General features: G+C 54.4%; 1 protein-coding gene across 1 annotated transcript in view; it reads right to left on the bottom strand.

Moving 5' to 3' along the window:
• The window catches only part of LOC137341894 (C-type lectin-like), a 29,581-nt gene extending 22,016 nt beyond the window's left edge, over positions 1 to 7,565 (bottom strand). Inside the window, exon 1 of the mRNA XM_068005402.1 lies at positions 7,494 to 7,565. The gene's annotated coding sequence lies outside the window, so the exon portion shown is untranslated. The remainder of the gene's footprint in view (positions 1 to 7,493) is intronic.
• Positions 7,566 to 14,324: the final 6,759 nt, after the last annotated feature.

The following is a 14,324-nucleotide window of genomic DNA, read 5'->3' as shown; positions in this document are numbered from 1 at the left end:
GAGAGAGGGAGACAGACACAGAGAGAGACAGAGAGAGACAGACAGACAGAGAGAGAGAAAGGGAGACAGACACAGAGAGAGAGGGAGACAGACACAGAGAGAGACAGAGAGAGACAGACAGACACAGAGAGAGACAGAGGGAGACAGACAGACAGAGAGAGAGAAAGGGAGACAGATGCAGAGAGAGAGATGGCGACAGATACAGAGAGAGAGAGAGAGAGGGAGACAGACACAGACAGAGACAGGGAGACAGACAGAGAGAGAGAGGGAGAGAGAGAGAGGGAGAGAGAGACAGAGAGAGAGACACAGAGGGCTCGATGTTACCAGGCCTGCGGGTTTCCGGCGGGTTGGGTTTTGGGAGCGTGGTCAACACGCTCGGTGAAATTCGTGGGTTGCCCGCGCGATCGTAGCAGGCAACCCACTAATGGGAATCAATTACCTGCTCCTCCGGGCTCCGCGCTGCTGGTCTGCGCGTCGGGCGGGCTGCGCATGCGTAGTACGATCTGTCAGCTGGAGGCTCTCTAGTTAAAGGGGCAGTCCTCCACTGACAGATGCTGCAACCAATGGAACAAATTTCAGCAAGGAGCAGCCCAGGGGGAAGGCTGCTCCCAGTTTAATGATGTCTCACCCCAGGTATCATCAGATGGGGTGCGGAGGAGGGGGAGGACAGAGATCTTCCCCCCGGCGGGCGGGAGGAAGCGGCCTGCCTCTGCCACCAAGAAGGCCTGACTCGAGGTGGCAGAGGGGGTCACCTGCACCACCAACATATCGCCCACCTGCATACAGTGCAGGAGGCGCTGCAATGTCCGCAGTAGGTCAGCCGCAGTGAGAACACGAAGTCTTTCCCCTACACTCCGTCTGCCACAACACTGCCCCCACCCCACATCTCCTTTGGCACCGCCAACACTACTCTGTCACATCACCCTTCATACCCACTCAAACCCCATCCTCATCTTACCTCCACCTACTCACCTCGCCAGTACTCATCCTGCCACTAACACGCAACCCAATCCTCATACAATCTCATGGCTCCATCCCATACTCACCCTCTCGTGCATCTCCCTCACGGCCAGCCTCACTCAACCTGCCACCACCTGTGCTGCAGCCACAGGGCATGCATCACATATGTGCAGTAGGCAGCGTAAGGCAAATGTTTCGTGAGCATGAAGGGGATGCACAAGGGTGTCTGAGGGTTTGTCATGGGTGTTACCCATATTGAATTTCAGAGCAACAAACAGCACACATTATATTGGCACCACCACTGCCATGTCTCCGCGAATCCTGTCTGTTGTGTCCAATAATGCCCGCTCCTGGGTATCACTATGAGGACCCACCACTGATGCCACCCATCGTGTTACTGCAGAGTAGGTGCAGGTGTATTTGCAGGGCTCTTCCGCGCAGACGACTGAGAGACATCGGCGGTGTAGCCGGCTGCACCCTGGAAGGATGCGGAGGAGAAGGTGTGGAGGGCAGTGGTGACTTTGCCAGCGACAGGTAGGCAGTTGGTGCTGGGGCCAGCCGGGAGCAGCTCGGCATGAAAGAGGCTGCAGATCTCCACGACTACATGTCGAGCGAATCTGCGCCTCCCTGTGCACTGCTGCTCGGAGAGGTCCGGGGAGCTGCGCCTCGGTCTGTGGACCATGTGGCGAGGGTAGTGCCCTCTGCGATGCGTCTCTCCCTGCGGCAGCCCTCCCTCCTGCTGTGCAGGTGGGCGTGCAACAACACCGTGTTGGGGGGCTCCACGTCTCTGCGGCGGACGGCGTGGACTGCGAGGCTGCTGGTGCTGGTCATGCTCTTCGTCCTCCGAGGGTGTCCACACACCACCCATCTGGCAGGTGTTGGTCTGAGGGGTTGTGCAGGGTAGGTGGGTGGTTCCTCGGACTGGGGCTGCGGTTTCGTGTCGGTCTGTCCTCTGGCTTGGCGGGGGGTGGTGGAGGGCAGGGGTTGCCCTATGTGACGCGGTGGCCTCCTGCGTGGGTGAGGGCTCTCCCCCGTGGAGTGCACCTTGGTACCTGCCACAGGCTGCTGGCTGCAACACGCCTGGTTGGAGAGAGACTGTTTCCCCCAGTGTGGGAAACACGCTGCGATGCAGGTGAAATCCCACACTTCCTCTTTTGACAGCTGCTTCAGCTCATTAACTGACCTCAACGAGCAAGGTAAGTACTCTCAAGTGGAACCCCGCTGGCTTTAATTGCCTGCGGGATTCCCACCAGCGGGGGCCACGCACGCAGCCCCGCACGTCATCGGGGAACCCGGAAGTGGTCGGGATCGCGGCGCGATCCGTTCACGTGACCTCATATCGGGATTTTCGGGGCCCCCCCCGCTGGAAACCCGCCGGAAACACGATCCAAAAATCAAGCCCAGAGAGAGAGACGGAGAGAGAGAGAAACAGAGAGAGAGAGAGAGACACAGGGGCCGATTTTCGGATGGCCGAGCGGGTACATTGGGGGCGGGGGGGCTCCTAAAATGGCGGAATCGCGGAGCGGGATCGGAGCCCGGCTCCAACCTGCTCACTTCCGGGTTCCCCAGTGACGTGTTCGGGTGCGCGCAGCTCCCAAATGTGGGATTCCCACCGGCAATTAAAGCCGGCGAGATGCTGCTTTAGATAATTAGTCAGATACTTGAGGTACTTGAGAGACCTCATTGAGTGGAGATTTTGGCAGGGGTGCAATTTTGAAGGATCCTCAGCGTGTTTCCCGTGCTGTGGGAAACACTCCCTGTTGGAGCAGACGTGTTTCAGCCAGCAGCCAGTGGGAGATGCACAGGATTATTTGACAGTTGGGGGGAAAACCTCATTCACCCTGAGTCCGAAGGGCCATTGTCAGGGCCTCAATGGAATCAATGGTGAGCCGTGCTTGAAGCTCCATGGAGGCTAGCCTTCCCTCCATCGCAGACATTCCCGCACTTACCCACAACACTATCTCAGAGATGCCCTCACGTCCCTGTGACACTATCTCAGAGATGCCCTCCTGTACCTGTGACACTATCTCAGAGATTCCCTCCTGTACCTGTGACACTATCTCAGAGATTCCCTCATGTCCCTGTGACAGTATCTCAGAGATGCCCTCATGTCCCTGTGACACTATCTCAGAGATTCCCTCCTGTACCTGTGACAGTATCTCAGAGATGCCCTCACGTCCCTGTGACAGTATCTCAGAGATGCCCTCATGTCCCTGTGACACTATCTCAGAGATTCCCTCATGTCCCTGTGACACTATCTCAGAGATTCCCTCCTGTCCCTGTGACACTATCTCAGAGATGCCCTCATGTCCCTGTGACACTATCTCAGAGATTCCCTCCTGTCCCTGTGACACTATCTCAGAGATTCCCTCATGTCCCTGTGACACTATCTCAGAGATTCCCTCATGTCCCTGTGACACTATCTCAGAGATTCCCTCATGTCCCTGTGACACTATCTCAGAGATTCCCTCATGTCCCTGTGACACTATCTCAGAGATTCCCTCCTGTCCCTGTGACACTATCTCAGAGATTCCCTCATGTCCCTGTGACACTATCTCAGAGATTCCCTCACGTCCCTGTGACAGTATCTCAGAGATGCCCTCATGTACCTGTGCCACCATTCCACTCATGCAGGAGTTGGACTCCTCCATCCTCTGCCCGATTGTGGAGAGTGCGCGTGGCACCTGTTCCAGCACCTCGCAAATGTGCTGCTGCCCCTCGATCATTCTCCTTTTAAAGGATGGCCCCCAGGGTTCAGCATTTGTGTCCAGCTGAGCAGAGCCTGGAGAAGAGTGCTCCCACTGACTCGGACTCTGCACAGCTGCCCCTGCCACCAGTGTCTGCTCGTGCTCACATGTGTGTGATGACTCACCATGTACGACCCCAACTAACTGAGGACGGGGACCCACCGAGGTGTGAGTATCTGCGCTGGTGGATGGCTCGCTCAGATGTGACGGTGCCCCCTCAGAGGCCGGGACCTCCTCTGAGGAATCGCCCTCCGCCGTCAGGGCGGTCGCTGAAGGCCCTGTAAGGGAACAGAAGGCAATATTAAGCAAGATGACAGATGTTGAGGTGTTGAAGATGGCGAGGCATGTTAACATCAATTGCTATTGTGAGTGCTGAATGTTAAAGTTCTGTCACCAGACGTTTGTCTCGGTGTCCCAGACGGACAGGCACTCGAGGGTGCGGCTCAGTTCCAGAGCCTCCTGCTCCGTGTCTGTGAGGACGACCAGATGTTGCAGACCCCCTCCGGTCTTCGCCCTCTCCCTGCATTCTGGGTTCTCTTCTCCTATGAGGGGAGAAAGTAGAGAGGTGTGAGTGAGGGATGGTGACGTGGCCAACCGCTGAATGCATTGGTTTGGGTGAGGCTGACCGTGAAAGAGATGCATCAGAGGGTGAGTATGAGACAGAGCCATGAGATTGTATGAGGATTGGGTTGAGTGGTCGTGGTGGGATGAGTCCTGGGGGGGTGAGGAAGTGCAGGTAAGTTGAGGATGAGGTTTGAGTGGGTGTGAGGAGTGATGTGATAGAGTAGTGTTGGAAGTGCAGAAGGAGTTCTGGGGTGGGGGCGGTGATGTGGAAGACGGAGTGTAGGAGAATGAGTAAGTTACTCACTTTTGCTGACCTGGTTAGGTCATTGAAACACTTCCTGCACTGGATCCAGGTGTGGGAGATGTTGCTCCTGCTGGTGACCTCCTCTGCCACCTCGAGCCAGGCCTCCTTGCTGGCAGAGGCAGGGCACTTCCTCCCCTCCGCTGGGTAGAAAATATCCCTCCTCCTCCTCACCCCATCCAGTAGGACCTGGAGTGAGGCATCGGTTAATCTGGGAGCAGCCTTTCCCCTGGGCTGCTCCATTGTATAATTTTGGTTGGTTGCTGCAGGAGCAGCATTGGAGGACTGCCCCTTTAAGTAGGGCTCCTCCAGCTGACAGCCTGTGATGCGGGTGCGCAGTCCGCTCACTGCGCAGGAAACCCGGGATTTACCCGTGATCGTGGGGAACGGATGGATTATACTGGGCGGGTTACCCACGCACCCAGTCACCCCTCCACCCCACCGCTACCATCTCACCTCCCTGGTGATATCAGGGCCACAGAGAGAGGGAGACACAGAGAGAGGGAGAGGGAGAGACAGAGAGAGAGGGAGAGACAGGGAGGGAGAGACAGAGAGAGAGAGAGAGAGAGACAGACAGAGAGAGAGGGAGAGACAGAGAGAGAGGGAGAGACAGGGAGGGAGAGACAGAGAGAGAGAGAGAGACAGAGTGGGAGAGACAGAGAGGGAGAGAGAGAGACAGAGAGAGGGAGAGACAGAGAGAGAGAGACAGAGAGAGGGAGAGACAGAGAGAGAGAGACAGAGAGAGGGAGAGACAGAGAGAGAGAGACAGAGAGAGAGAGAAACAGAGAGAGAGAGACAGAGAGAGGGAGAGACAGAGAGAGAGAGACAGAGAGAGAGAGACAGAGAGGGAGAGACAGAGAGGGAGAGAGAGAGACAGAGAGAGGGAGAGACAGAGAGAGAGAGACAGAGAGAGGGAGAGACAGAGAGAGAGAGACAGAGAGAGGGAAAGACAGAGAGAGAGGGAGAGACACACACAGATAGAGGGAGAGACAGAGAGAGAGGGAGAGACAGAGAGAGGGAGAGACAGAGAGAGAGAGACAGAGAGAGAGGGAGAGACAGAGAGAGGCAGACACACACAGAGAGAGGGAGAGACAGAGAGAGAGGGAGAGACAGAGAGGGAGAGACAGAGAGAGAGAGACAGAGAGGGAGAGACAGAGAGAGAGGGAGAGACAGAGAGAGGGAGACACACATAGAGAGAGGGAGAGACAAAGCGGGAGAGACAGAGAGGGAGAGACAGAGAGGGAGAGAGAGAGGGAAAGATAGAGCGGGAGAGACAGAGAAGGAAAGACAGAGAGGGAGAGACAGAGTGGGAGCGACAGAGAGGGAGAGACAGAGAGGGAGACAGAGAGGGAAAGACAGAGCGGGAGAGACAGAGAGGGAGAGACAGAGCGGGAGAGACAGAGAGGGAAAGGCACAGAGAGAAAGAGAGAGAGAGAGACAGAGAGAGAGAGCGAGACAGAAAAAGCGAGACAGAAAGAGAAATACATAGAGAGAGATATAGAGAGGGCAGGAGACGGAGCGAGATAGAGAGAGAGACACTGAACGAGAGAGAGAGAGAAAGAGAGAGAGAGAGAAAGAGACAGTGACATGGAGTGAGAGAGAGAGACAGAGAGAGAGAGAGAGAGAGAGGGCTTGATTTTGAAATGGCAGTGTGATGTCAGCGGGAGTACCAATGGACGCACGGGTAACACAACGAATAAAATCTTCCCGTTTCCCACGTGATTGCGAGTTAATTGGTGGCCATTAACGTGGTTTCCGGGTTTGCCGTCTGAAAGCCGTGCAGCGGGCGGACTGCGCTCCCACATCACAGGCTGTCAGCTGGAGTGTCTCTATTTAAAGGGCCGTTGCTCCAAAGGCTTTTGCTGGAGCAAAGACCAGAAAGGCAGAGTGGAGGAGCTCAGGGGCGAGGATGCTCCAAGGTTTAACGGGCGGACATATGAGGAGAGGTTGAGTAGATTGGGACTCTACTCATTGGAGTTCAGAAGAATGAGAGGCGATCTTATTGAAAGATAAGATTGTGAAGGGGCTTGATCGGGTGGATGCGGTAAGGATGTTCTCAAGGATGGGTGAAACTAGAACTAGGGGGCATAATCTTAGAATAAGGGGCTGCTCTTTCAAAACTGAGATGAGGAGAAACTTCTTCACTCAGAGGGTGGTAGATCTGTGGAATTTGCTGCCCCAGGAAGCTGTGGAAGCTACATCATTAAATAAATTTAAAACAGAAATAGACAGTTTCATAGAAGTAAAGGGAATTAGGGGTTACGGGGAGCGGGCAGGAAATTGGACATGAATTTAGATTTAAGATTAGGATCAGATCAGCCATGATCTTATTGAATGGCGGAGCAGGCTCGAGGGGCCGATTGGCCCACTCCTGCTCCTATTTCTGATGTTCTTATGTTCTCCCCTTCGAGGAGAAGAGAGTGCAAAATGCACGTCAGAGGGTGAGGACTGGAGGGGGGGCTACAACAAGTAGTGGTCCTCACAGACAGGGATCAGGAGGTGCTGGAGATTGGCCTCACCCTCGAGTGCCTGTCCATTGGCTGAAGGGTTCTCAAAATTCCCACATTTTTCATATCATCAACAAGGATATAACTTTTGGACTTTTATGACATGCCCGGGCTTGTTGGGTGCAGTGTGGATTGTTGCCTGAAACCAGACAACGAGAGGAGACAGAATACGCATTCTTCCCTTTAAAACCATCAACCCAGAGAAAGACATCATCTTACACGAAACGAAAGCCCATCAAAACCTTGCATAAATTATCACTACTAACTACTAAAGCAGGAAGGTAGCAATCAATGCAATTATGCAAATCCATCAATACTTCACATATACAATGGCTTTCAGTTCAAGACTAGTTACGGGGACAGGAAGCCAACAATCACCTGAAGAAGCCGACCATAATCAGACAAAGAACTAACCTTGTTTTGGATTCAGATAAGAAATTCGAAAAACAGTATAACTGGGCCACCAGTTACGAAGGGGGGTGCGGGGGTTTGTTTTGGAACAGGTTTTAAACAGCAGTTTTGGAGCAGCAACAAGGCAACCGCAGCCCTCCACGAAGATCGCCCACCCACAACTGTGCCTCACTGTACCAACAGACTCTATCCAACTGAAGAACCTTCGCAGATTCCACAGACCAGGACCACGTGGGGACGGCAGGGCCCAGAGGACACAAAGAGCGGACCCCAAAACTGCAACCGGCTTACCTGGCTGGATTTCGAACTGTCAAGGAACCCTGGTTTGGTGAGCATGATCCCTGACCTCTCCTCGTTCAATTTAGTTTGGTTTTGGGGGTGGGACAAGGGTAAGGGGATTAGTAGGGTGATTTTCCCTCGTGATGCCGTGTGTTCCCCATTCTTAACTAAGTGTACTTTGTGGGTCCGTATAATCTCAGTGTTATCCGAATGTTATAAGTTCATTTGTGACTTCAATAAACCCAGTTTCTTTTCTTGCACCAAAACCAGTTGTCTGCTGCACTTTGTCACAACCCCCAAATAAGTCCAAGGTCTAGAACCCAGGGAGTGGGAGCGATTCGGACCGCTCAGTAGTCAGAGGTGAAGCTGACACACACGACCACCCCCTACAGAATGGCGACCCAGAGGGGACCTTGGCAAAAGGGATGTGACACAGTGGACACTGATTTGGAAGAGAGAACTGTAATGGAAGAGAGGATTTCAGATTATGTGTTCAGTCAGGTGAATATGGAAAAACAATGGGTCACTAATCTGTTGAAGGCTGGGCGCCCAGTAGATGCTGCAGCTCAATGGACAGGAGGGAAGGATCATAAGAAATCCATAGAAAAGGCAGTCTGGCTGATGTGCTTCAAGAAACAGATCCAGCTTTTGGACAGGCTCGTTGAAGCACAGGCAGCTGAGATCCAGCAGTCAGCCGTTGTAGTCCAAACGAAGGCCCGAGCAGGGGAGAAGTTACTGTTAGCATTGCAGACTCTGAACCAGGAAAGGGTGCAGTTAGTGGGGGAGCATAAGACCCAGCCGGAATATTTACAGTGTCAGGTCACTGAGGACAAGAACAACGAGCTGAGGTTGCGGGAAAAGAATGCCCGCCTGGCAAGACAAGTAAGAGAGCAGGAGGAGAAAGTAAAAGGCTTACAGGCAGCCTATAAGATAGTGAGCACACAGAGGTTTGAGGATTCAGACCATGGCCCCTGCCAGAAGCAGATAGAGAGTCTGAACCTTGCTCGAAGGACGGCAAAAGGCATGGTGTGCCTCATAAGCCCTAGTGTTGCCCAGGTCGACTTCACAGGGAACCTGGGGAGGACGGTTCAGACACCACAGGTAGTGCCAAGGGACGACCCGGTTGAGGAGCAGGAGGGCCCACGACCACCACCCGTAGCGCCAAGCTTTAGCGAAATCTGGCAGGAGAGGGTGGTGGAATTAGGGGCAGAAGCTGAGGAGGAAAACCCCCAGCAAGAGAGGCTGGGACCGGGGCCGATGTGCCCGGCCCGGCAGCAAAGGTTCGGCCCGCCCGCTGATAATGGGGATGAGGGACCCCTCCAAAACCAGTTCGTAGTTCCCCACGGCACCCAACAGCTTAGGGCCATGGTAAGCCATTTAACTAAACTTGCTGCAAATGGGGACCCCTCGGTCCACTTCAGGGAAGTGGAACAAGCAGCGTCAACGAGAGCAATGATGCTGAACAGGCCAAAATGCTGCTATTCTCCCTGGAGAGGAAGCTCTTCCAGTCCCTCTCTGACCAATGGAAGATGGGACAGTGTGATTATGGGGAGCTCAAGGAGGAAGTTCTTGAGGCCATGGGGATGAATGAGGGAAGTCCTTTCTCCCGGGTGGAAAAAACAGTGCAGCTCGTAGGAGAAACCCCGCAGGCTTTTGCAGACAGGTTGTGGCCGGTGTATAGGAGCGCATGCAGTGGGACGCCTAACCGAGCTAACCTGGACCAGGATCAGCGGGCCCACTGGCTCCGTTGCCTGGTGGCAAACAGCTTGCCACAGGTCAGGGCCACGGCAGGAATGTGGTTTGACCCAAAGAATCCCCTGACTACCGAACTCACAGTGGTCAGACAATTGACCATAGCTTACCGTAATGGTAAAGGAACCGATGCACACCGACCTAAAGGGAAAGTGCATGAAATGAAACCCGGCCAGGGTAGGAAGGAGTGGCATCAGGAAGGGAATAACCCTTCCAGCACAAAGCTCAACTGTTATGGGTGTGGGAAGGATGGACACTGGAGGAAGGAGTGTAAGAATCCTTGGAAAGATAACAAGGGAAAGAATTCCTCAACCCCAGCCCAAAAGGCAGAGACAGGAATCCCTCCTGCCACGGTCGAGTCATTTTTGGACACCATGAGAACCCTATTGACAGGCCCAGGGAAGGTAGCAGCCACCACCGGCGCTCTGGCCCCATCAGCCCCATCTAACCCACAACCCTGACTCGAGCCAGCGCAGCCTGTTTACCTGTGTTCCCTTACCTACGACTTATGGAAGAGACCCCTCGTTGAGATGGAGGGAGAAGAGGTAAAGGGGACCTATCTGTTGGACACGGGAGCATCATGTACCGTGATCCATTCAGCTCACCCCACCACCTCACCTCTATCTAACGGGGTCCCATACAGTCTGTCGGGATTCACAGGTAAAGAACAGGCTGGCTCATTTTCCATCCCGCTGACCATTTGTTTAGGAACACTCTGCTCTAAGTGGACCTGTGTCCTAATGAAGTGGGAAGTGGAGGGTGGAAAAGGGATCCTGGGAGCCGACTTTATTGTAGGCCACGGGATCCTAGTGGATTTGAGGAATCACTGCCTGTGGGGAGCAAATACAGGAAAGGAAGGCGGAGTAGTAGTCATCCCAGGGAAACAGGGGAAGGGGACCCTGTGCACCATGAAGCCTAAAGAGGATTATAACCTCGAACTCATGGTCAGCAATACCCCAAGGGAGTTCCAGGCATTTGTGCGAGCCCACCTAGCCACATTTGCCACACACAAACACGATTGTGGGAGGGTCAACGGGTTCGAGGTCAGTGTAGACGGGGACCCTATGGCCCGACCACAAAAGCAATATAACTTCCCCAGGGAAGCGGAGCCAGACATGGAAGCAGCCATGTCCTCTTCAGTGCAACAGGGGGTCCTGAGACCGATAGCCACCCACGTGAACTCTCCACTGTGGCCGGTTAGAAAACCGGACAACTCCTGGAGGGCCACAGTGGACTATCGGGTGCTCAACAGTAACATCCCAGCCTGTGCACCCACGGTAGCAGCAGTTGCCGACCTGATAGGAAGTATCCCAGCATCCGCGACCACTTTCACGGTGCTGGATATCTCCAACGGGTTTTGGTCCATCCCTTTAAGGAGAGAGGATCAGTACAAGTTTGCCTTTACCTTTAAAGGGCAACAGTACACCTGGAACTGTCTGCCTCAGGGCTTCCACAATAGCCCCAGCATTTTCCACCAATGCATGGCAAACAGTTTAAAGGGCTTCAGCCAGCCCAGGCAGCTGGTACAATACGTGGATGACCTGCTCCTATTCACTGATTCGAGAGAGGAGCATGGCCCACTTCTGGCCGAACTGCTGGAACTGCTCGGGCAGGAAGGTTTTAAAGTGAACCCAAAGAAAGCACAGATTTTCCAGCAGGAGGTGAAATTCCTGGGCCTGACAATACGCGCTGGGGAAAGGGCCATAGATAAAGCTAGAAGGGAAGCAGTACAGGAGTTACCAGTCCCCCACACAGTCATGGGAGTGAGATCATTTCTAGGGCTAACCGGGTACTGCAGAGACTTCATTGAGGACTATGCGGCCACAGCAGCCCCTCTGCTCCGACTCCTGCATAAGGGAGTGGAGTGGGTTTGGGATGAGGGGTGCCAGGCAGCATTTGTCAGACTCAAGAAAGATCTGCAGACCGCACCAGCTCTAGGGGCCATAGATAGAGGGAAAGAGTTCTTCCTGGAGGTAGCAGCCAGCGGGGACAGCCTGAGTGCTGTGCTGCTCCAAGAGCGGCATGGCAAGCTGAGACCGGTGGTCTACTCCTCCAGGATACTCACAGATGTGGAGAAGAGCTACTCCAATTGTGAAAGGCACCTCTTGGCCACATATTGGGCTGTGAAAAGATCGCTGATCTTCACAGGCACCTCTCCCATCACCCTCCTCACCCATCACACGCCCACCCAGATGCTCCTGGACGGGAGAATCAAGGATGGGACAGTGAGCAGTGCCCGCATTGCTCGCTGGACCCTGCTTCTCTCACAGATGGACCTGAAAGTAAAAGGGCTCTGCGAGCCAAAGCTCGCAGCTAACCTGGTATATCCTGGAACAGCCCACCGGTGTTCCATAGAAGGGGTTTGGGAAGTAAACATAGGTTTACGGGCCGGGATACACCCCACAGGCTGTGAAATCTATGTGGATGGCTCCAGCACAGTATCTGCTGGTGAGCGACTCACGGGGTGTGGAGTTTATGACCCAGCGGCAAACCTTGCCCTGGCAATTCCAGAGGTGAGGTGAGAGTGACTGCCCTTGACATCAAGGCAGCATTTGACCGAGTGTGGCACCAAGGAGTCCGAGTAAAATTGAAGTCAATGGGAATCAGGGGGAAAACTCTCCAGTGGCTGGAGTCATACCTAGCACAAAGGAAGATGGTAGTGGTTGTTGGAGGCCAATCATCTCAGCCCCAGGACATTGCTGCAGGAGTTCCTCAGGGCAGTGTCCTGGGCCCAACCATCTTCAGATGCTTCATCAATGACCTTCCCTCCATCATCAGGTCAGAAATGGGGATGTTCGCTGATGACTGCACAGTGTTCAGTTCCATTCGCAACCCCTCAGATAATGAAGCAGTCCGAGCCCGCATGCAGCAAGACCTGGACAACATCCAGGCTTGGGCTCATAAGTGGCAAGTAACATTCGCGCCAGATAAGTGCCAGGCAATGACCATCTTCAACAAGAGAGAATCTAACCACCTCCCCTTAACATTCAACGGCATTACCATCGCCGAATCCCCCACCATCAACATCCTGGGGGTCACCGTTGACCAGAAACTTAACTGGACCAGCCATATAAATACTGTGGCTATGAGAGCAGGTCAGAGGCTGGGCATTCTGTGGCGAGTGACTCACCTCCTGACTCCCCAAAGCCTTTCCACCATCTACAAGGCACAAGTCAGGAGTTTGATGGAATACTCTCCATTTGCCTGGATGAGTGCAGCTCCAACAACACTCAAGAAGCTCGACACCATCCAAGATAAAGCAGCCCGCTTGATTGGCACCCCATCCACCACCCTAAACATTCACTCCCTTCACCACCGGCGCACTGTGGCTGCAGTGTGCACCATCCACAGGATGCACTGCAGCAACTCGCCAAGGCTTCTTCGACAGCACCTCCCAAACCCGCGACCTCTACCACCTAGAAGGACAAGAGCAGCAGGCACATGGGAACAACACCACCTGCACGTTCCCCTCCAAGTCACACACCATCCCGACTTGGAAATATATCGCCGTTCCTTCATCGTCACTGGGTCAAAATCCTGGAACTCCCTTCCTAACAGCACTGTGGGAGAACCGTCACCACACGGACTGCAGCGGTTCAAGAAGGCGGCTCACCACCACCTTCTCAAGGGCAGTTAGGGATGGGCAATAAATGCCGGCCTCGCCAGCGACGCCCACATCCCGTGAACGAATAAAAAAAAAAAATTAAGCTCCCCAGCACCATGAGCGCCCAGCAGGCTGAACTGTCCACGGTAGTGTACGTGGTCACACACCCCGAGATCTTCCCCACCCCATACACGATTTGCTCGGACAGCATGTTCACATGCAATTCGTGTACGGAGTACCTGGCCATCTGGTCCCGCCGCGGATACACCTCCGCTGACGGGAGACCCCTCACAGTGAAACCCTTGCTGGAGAAAATCTTAGCAGCAGTGGGGGAGGAAGGGGAGGTTTTCATCCATAAGGTGAAAGCCCATTCCTCCGCAGAACCCCGGAGTGAGGGCAACCGGCAGGCCGATGTGCGAGTTAAGGAGGGTGCCCGCACAGGCACTTTCTGGGACCCATTTGGGTCCTGTCCTATTGTAGCAGTCACGGGTAGGAATGGGACACAGGGGAGTGCAGGGGTAGCTTTAACCCCGGACCTTAAGACGGTCCAAACCCAAGACCCCGTCCTCAAGGCAGTCCTCAGTGCAGTGGCAGAAGGGAAAAGGGTAGAGGGCCCTTACTGCACAGCAGCCCTCTCTGTAAAGGAGGGCATGCTGTTTAAGGGAGAGCAATGGGTAGTACCGCAGCAGCACAGGAGGGAATTCCTTCAACTGGCCCATGAGTGTCCAGGAGCGGGGCATCCCGGGCCTGAGACCACCTGGCAGCAGGTGGAACGGGCAGGATGGTGGCCAGGACTCAGGGAAGATGTCCGCGAGTTCTGGGCCAGCTGTCTGGTGTGTGCTGCTAACAACCCTGACCCCCACAAAAGGAAAGTACCTATGGGACACATCAGGAGGGTAGAGGGACCATGGCAGTCGATCCAGGTCAACTCCATCGGGCCCCTACCCACCGCCCAGGGAGGCTATAAGTACTGCCTAGTCCTGGTGGATGTGTTCACAAAGTGGGTAGAAGCCTTCCCCGGTCAAACAGCCATGGCTATGAGTACAGCCAGGATCCTGGTCAGGGAGGTGTTCTCACGATGGGGGCTACCACAGTACGTGGAGTCCGACCAAGGGAGCCACTTTACCGGGCAGGTCATGCAGAATACCCTTATGGTACTCGGCATCCAGGGGAAATGGCACGTTGCACACAACCCACAG

Source organism: Heptranchias perlo, chromosome 24, assembly GCF_035084215.1.
Source record: "Heptranchias perlo isolate sHepPer1 chromosome 24, sHepPer1.hap1, whole genome shotgun sequence".
NCBI classification, from domain to species: Eukaryota; Metazoa; Chordata; class Chondrichthyes; order Hexanchiformes; family Hexanchidae; genus Heptranchias; species Heptranchias perlo.
Note: the sequence above shows the minus strand (reverse complement) of the source record. Positions and strands in the feature narration are given on the sequence as shown.